The 7539-nt window shown below is 39.4% G+C and overlaps 1 pseudogene; it reads right to left on the bottom strand.

The window, feature by feature from the left end:
• Positions 1-5662: 5662 nt before the first annotated feature.
• On the bottom strand, positions 5663-7539 carry LOC144628904 (uncharacterized; annotated as a pseudogene).

Here is a 7539-nt window from a genome sequence, read left to right as displayed (position 1 = left end):
TGTTAAGTAACAAAAACAGCGTTGATTTTCATTTACGTCCATATAGTCTTTTAGCTTTTATGAATTCAAATTGATTTTCTAATATGATTTTTTTTTAAATAATCAAAAATATATTGTAAGAATCGAAAGCGCGAGACACGTGTAGTTTTAAGGTAAAATGTTATAGGAGGTTAAGTTAACCCGGCGAGGGGCAGTAACTGGACATTTTATTCTCGTATATCCAAAAATCGGGCCTTAATCTACTCTTCTATCCAGCCTTCTCTTGCACCTAAAACATGCAAATAGCAATTGGGCGTGATCATGAGTCTGCATCTCGAGTTGTGAGAATTTTTTATTACAATTTTCATTGTTTAGAAAAGATTTAGTTGGACACATAAGGTCGAAAATAATAAGTTTATTACTATTATTATATATTTACTATAAGAAACAGGTTATATAATCAGTAGCATTGGAAATACAATTAAAAAATTCAATTGCAGCCTAAAACTACTGTACGCTAAAAATCCGAGCTTACGCTGATCCACGGAATCATCAATTATCAGGATTATTCCGTGGATCGCTCGGATTTTTAGCGTACAGTGGTTTTAGGCCGCTTTTTGAATTTTTATATTGTAAGAAACAAGTTTTTGTATTATTATTGATGTAAAGTTAGGCGGAGCTTGACCCATGGGAGGGACTCACATATGAAAAGGACTGGGATGCCTGTTGTGTGACTTAGGGATGCAAATTAAGTATTTCCGCCTTACTTATGATGCTTAGAACAGAACGCCAATATTTTTAGCCGTCGAGGTCTCATTCAGGGTTGCATTTAAGAAAACAGGAATTAGGAAACGCCGTCACAATATGTTAGTGCTCTTGAGCGATCAGACATGAAAAAGGATATCTCTTAGGGGTAAAAGACATCTCGAGCTACGCCCAAATTGATCTCCTTTAGGGGTTTAATTCAAATTTGTCCATTGATTTCTCGTCTCTTTCATATGGGAGTCCCCTTCAGAGAGCTTGACGCACTTAAAACTAAACTTAGATCAGAGCTTTATATAAAAATAAAACTAATTAAAGCTAAGAAGAAACAAAAAGGAAAAAAACTATTTCGATAAGTGACAAGACCTCATTGGTTTTTTTAGCATAGTTATGTTTCACCTGCTTTTAAAAACAGTATAAAATTTAGATTTCATTTAAGCTAAGCCTTTTGCTTTTTTTGCTCTGGTTTTTCGTTAGTTTCCATAAATTATATCAACCGTTGTAACTGTACAGGTCAGAGTAATCTCATAAAGAGCCAATAAAAATGTGAAAAAGTATCTGAACGTATGAGTTTTGTACACTTTCATGTAGCACCAATAGTAAATACTATTTCTTTTCTTTGTTTTCTTGCATCACCGTCACAAGTTCCATACATCAGTCACATACGGTCACAAGTTCCATACACCAGTCACATACCGTCACAAGTTCCATACATCAGTCACATACCGCCACAAGTTCCATACATCAGTCACATACCGTCACAAGTTCCACACATCAGTCACATACCGTCACAAGTTCCATGCACCAGTCACATACCGTCACAAGTTCCATACATCAGTCACATACCGTCACAAGTTCCACACATCAGTCACATACCGTCACAAGTTCCATACACCAGTCACATACCGTCACAAGTTCCATACATCAGTCACATACTGTCACAAGTTCCTTACATCAGTGACATAACGTCACAAGTTCCATACATTAGTCACATACCGTCACAAGTTCCATACATCAGTCACATACCGTCACAAGTTCCATACATCAGTCACATACTGTTACAAGTTCCATACACCAGTCACATAGTGTCACAAGTTCCATACATCAGTCACATACCGTCACAAGTTCCATACACCAGTCACATACTGTCACAAGTTCCATACATCAGTCACATACCGTCACAAGTTCCATACATCAGTCACGTACCGTCACAAGTTCCATACATCAGTCACATACTGTCACAAGTTCCTTACATCAGTGACATAACGTCACAAGTTCCATACATTAGTCACATACCGTCACAAGTTCCATACATCAGTCACATACCGTCACAAGTTCCATACATCAGTCACATACTGTTACAAGTTCCATACACCAGTCACATAGTGTCACAAGTTCCATACATCAGTCACATACCGTCACAAGTTCCATACACCAGTCACATACTGTCACAAGTTCCATACATCAGTCACATACCGTCACAAGTTCCATACATCAGTCACGTACCGTCACAAGTTCCATACATCAGTCACATACCGTCACAAGTTCCATACATCAGTCACATACCGTAAAAAGTTCCATACATCAGTCACATACCGTCACAAGTTCCATACATCAGTCACATACCGTCACAAGTTCCATGCATCAGTCACATACCGTCACAAGTTCCATACATCAGTCACATACCGTCACAAGTTCCATACATCAGTCACATACCGTCACAAGTTCCATACATCAGTCACATACTGTTACAAGTTCCATACATCAGTCACATAGTGTCACAAGTTCCATACATCAGTCACATACCGTCACAAGTTCCATACACCAGTCACATACTGTCACAAGTTCCATACATCAGTCACATACCGTCACAAGTTCCATACATCAGTCACATACCGTCACAAGTTCCATACACTAGTCACATACCGTCACAAGTTCCATACATCAGTCACATACTGTCACAAGTTCCTTACATCAGTGACATAACGTCACAAGTTCCATACATCAGTCACATACCGTCACAAGTTCCATACATCAGTCACATACTGTCACAAGTTCCATACATCAGTGACATACCGTCACAAGTTCCATACATCAGTCACATACTGTCACAAGTTCCATACATCAGTGACATACCGTCACAAGTTCCATACATCAGTCACATACTGTCACAAGTTCCATACATCAGTCACATACCGTCACAAGTTCCATACATCAGTCACATACCGTCACAAGTTCCATACATCAGTCACATACTGTCACAAGTTCCATACATCAGTCACATACCGTCACAAGTTACATACATCAGTCACATACCGTCACAAGTTCCATACATCAGTCACATACCGTCACAAGTTCCATACACCAGTCACATACAGTCACAAGTTCCATACATCAGTGACATACTGTCACAAGTTCCATACATCAGTGACATACCGTCACAAGTTCCATACATCAGTCACATACCGTCACAAGTTCCATACATCAGTCACATACTGTCACAAGTTCCATACATCAGTCACATACCGTCACAAGTTCCATACATCAGTCACATACTGTCACAAGTTCCATACATCAGTGACATACCGTCACAAGTTCCATACATCAGTCACATACTGTCACAAGTTCCATACATCAGTGACATACCGTCACAAGTTCCATACATCAGTCACATACCGTCACAAGTTCCATACATCAGTCACATACTGTCACAAGTTCCATACATCAGTCACATACTGTCACAAGTTCCATACATCAGTGGCATACCGTCACAAGTTCCATACATCAGTCACATACCGTCACAAGTTCCATACATCAGTCACATACTGTCACAAGTTCCATACATCAGTCACATACCGTCACAAGTTCCATACATCAGTGACATACCGTCACAAGTTCCATACATCAGTCACATACCGTCACAAGTTCCATACACCAGTCACATACAGTCACAAGTTCCATACATCAGTCACATACTGTCACAAGTTCCATACATCAGTGACATACCGTCACAAGTTCCATACATCAGTCACATACCGTCACAAGTTCCATACACCAGTCACATACAGTCACAAGTTCCATACATCAGTGACATACTGTCACAAGTTCCATACATCAGTGACATACCGTCACAATTTCAATACATCAGTCACATACCGTCACAAGTTCCATACATCAGTCACATACCGTCACAAGTTCCATACATCAGTCACATACTGTCACAAGTTCCATACATCAGTCACATACGGTCACAAGTTCCATACATCAGTGACATACCGTCACAAGTTCCATACATCAGTCACATACCGTCACAAGTTCCATACATCAGTCACATACTGTCACAAGCTCCATACATCAGTCACATACCGTCACAAGTTCCATACATCAGTCACATACCGTCACAAGTTCCATACATCAGTCACATACCGTCACAAGTTCCATACACCAGTCACATACAGTCACAAGTTCCATACATCAGTGACATACTGTCACAAGTTCCATACATCAGTGACATACCGTCACAAGTTCCATACATCAGTCACATACCGTCACAAGTTCCATACATCAGTCACATACTGTCACAAGTTCCATACATCAGTGGCATACCGTAGAAATTCCCAACGTAACAACACCCGTTACTTTCGGATTTAGTTGTCAAAGGGTTCAGCACCTCGAGCAGCAGGGCCGCACCTTGCATTACAACGCTTAGTGATTGGTTTAAAAATCTTGCGTCACTTTCTTAGCCAATCAGAACTAAAACCAAAACTTATCGTGACTCGCTCGCGCACGTTTTCCCGCGCTTCTGTGTCTTTTTCATTGGCCAGAGTAATTACTTTGGTTTTTGTTTTACTACACTCAATTGAAAACTGCTCTATACCTACTAGAAATAGCGCAGCAAAATCAAACACTATGTTAAAAATTTAGTTTTCCTGGCGGGGGAAACTGCCCCTTGCCCCCCCCCCCCCCCCACCCCCCTCCCCCTTACTTTCGGATGTTAAAAAAAATGGAATTTATTGGCTCTAACTTTTAAGTCTGTGGATGAAATCCAACCTCGTTTCTTGGGTCTCTCTCTCCCCGCCCCCCAGAGCGAGAGAAGAGAGACCCTGGTTTAGTCTGGTCTGGTCACATGTCTGCTAGATTCTAGCAGATTACAAATAAACAACATGGGGGAGGGGCAGATAAGTATCGTGTTTGTCACTACTTAGTATAGGGGAGAGCGGAAAGTGTCTTAAAAACCGCACGTCTACGTGTTTTCGCGGTGAGAACTGTCGTTGTTCAGAAACAAATATTAATGTCGAATAGGGGACGTGGAGAGAGAGACCCGGGGAACGAGGTTGGATGAAATCCTAGTGTGTGGCCATTCAAACAAAAGCTATTGAACAGTACATTCATGTGGTATTATTTATTTAGTTAGTTTTTTTATTTATTATTATTTATTAATATGCTGTGCAAGGTGGTTTTAACTTTAAAATCTGTGGATGAAATCCTAGGGTGAGGTCATTCAAGTGAAAACTATCAAACAGTAAATGTACTTCATGGGGTGCTATTTGTTTTGTTTTTTTAAGTCAATCTTTGCAAAATAAATCTCGGGACTGTTTTATAAGTTTGAACATAAATAATAGTTTTGGGAAGAAATTAGAAGCAAAAACAATATGGAAATATGAACATAAGTTGCAAAATGGCTGAATGATTGACACGGAAAAATATATAGAAGCAAAATAAAAAGTGTTATGCAAGCGTGACATTTTACACGCGCTTTTGAAAAGTTATGCATGGTTATTGAGCCGAAGAACATTTTATGTAAACATTTAGCGCCTTGCTTATACAAGAACCTGTAATAATTTATAGAGAGCTCCAACAAAAACGATAAATCTTCGAGCGAAAAGGAATATATTGAGACCAAGACAGAAAACAATACAGCTTTAAGTGTCAATGGGTTTATTTTGGAACAAAAAATCGAGAAATCGAGAAGTGATTATGAGATTAGTTTCGTCACAATTTTTGAATTACACGGTCTTTTTATGACAACTACGTCGTACTTACGTAAAAGAGGTAATCCTCTGCCAAACACGCAAATCTAAGGAATGAGTTTTGAAGCTAATTAACAGCTAATTGCAAAAATGTTTCTTACGTTAAATCTGTAAGTAGATGGTAAAAAACGTTTTCACCTCTGCGACCAAAAAAGTGTCATTAAGCCATGCAACTGATCAGAGATTCAGTAAACGTAGCAAGTTTATACCTTTGTTTTATTTACAGTCTTAAAATGATTAGTTTTCAGGGATCTCAGATGAAAACAGGTAGCTTCCGCCGGTATATTCAGCGACACGCAACTCAAGTAAAGAATTCTTTCTCTGGCATTTTGTGGGGGGCAATAACGATTTTTCCAGTATTGACATGAATCTTACAGACTATTGTTTTCTTTCCGGCCCTGGGCAAAAGGTTACAAGACAAAATGCGTTTTTTTAACCAAAAAAAGAAAATATAGTATTACATAAATGAAGTTTTGATGCGAGTATTGAATTTGTAGCTAAACTTTCCAAGCACGGTTTAGGCTAAAAAAAACTATTTTGCGAATAAAGCTCATACTTACTTTATAGCAAAGGAAATGAACTCGCTGCATTTTGAATCACTACATACTAAGCAATTTAACCATGTGCCGAGAAAGTAAAGTAAAGCTTCATATATAATTCACATTTCTTTATCATCAAATGCTTTCCTTTTCGTCCTCTGAACTAGAGCCGTTTAAACTATCCGATGAGTCGACCACTCGGCTGTTTTCAACACTTTCAAGAAAAGAATTAATCCTCTCAGCTAAACTAATGTCCCCGGTGCTTAAACTTCGTCTTCGCGAAGACAATCTGTTGAATTCCTTGGGCTGAAAAGAATCCACGTTTAACAGTTCTCTTCGGTTGGAAATCGTCGTTTCATAACACTCCTGTTCTGTAGATTGAAGCTTGATCCCGTTAGCTCCAAGTGGACACTTCAGTTTATAATTTAAATCTTCAACCGCGCTGTGTGATTGAGTTCTTGTACGAGCTGATCGCCGGCTATTCAAGTCAGTCCTTTCGTTATGCTCTTTGACTAAAATCCTTCGTCTGCCCCGAGGGCTATTAGTGAATTCTATTGTAGGAAGATGAGTCAAATTTTGCCCGTTTTCTCCACAGAGCAAGTGTAAATCGGGAACGGATTTACAGGAGTCTATTTCTCTCGTCAATTTTCTGCCGTTTTCCATCGGGCTTGGAAGTTTAGGAAGATGAACGCTTTCCTCATTTATTTTCGTACTCGCCAGAGATGATCCACTCTCGTTCGATTAAACACGACAAAGAACAGTTTTACGCAAACTTTGCATTCGTGATTTCACCCTGTTCTTTTCCGCCATGTGTGTTTTTTCGACGTTATTCTTAAAGACCTCAATGTCGTGTTGCTGTTTTTCCAGTCTCATATTCTCGCGTGCGTTCATAGTGTCGGCGCGTTGTTTGCGATCAAAACTCGCACACAAAACAACAGACTTCAAACTTCTTTGTTTCCCAAAATGTGCACTCATGCTAGGTGTATGCAGCCTGGGCAACTCTTTAAAATCAGTCTCACTGCGTTAGTGAATCACTCTTGTACCATCCCAAGTGAAAGAAATATTTGTTTTACGTTAATTCTTGTTTAGTCTTTTCACAAACTGTGCTCGGCATGCAAGCGTGATGGCTGGTCAGTTCTTTATGGGTCAGTGACTTACCCCTCTGTATAAAGGAATTAATGTTGACCTTCCCTGCGGCACAGATTTGTTAATTAAAGTTTGTTGTCAGT

The sequence above is a fragment of the Oculina patagonica genome, chromosome 10 (assembly GCF_052425735.1).
Source record: "Oculina patagonica isolate OP01 chromosome 10, crgOcupat, whole genome shotgun sequence".
NCBI classification, from domain to species: Eukaryota; Metazoa; Cnidaria; class Anthozoa; order Scleractinia; family Oculinidae; genus Oculina; species Oculina patagonica.
The sequence above is the reverse complement of the archived record's forward strand: the minus strand, read 5'-3'. Positions and strand labels throughout refer to the sequence as shown.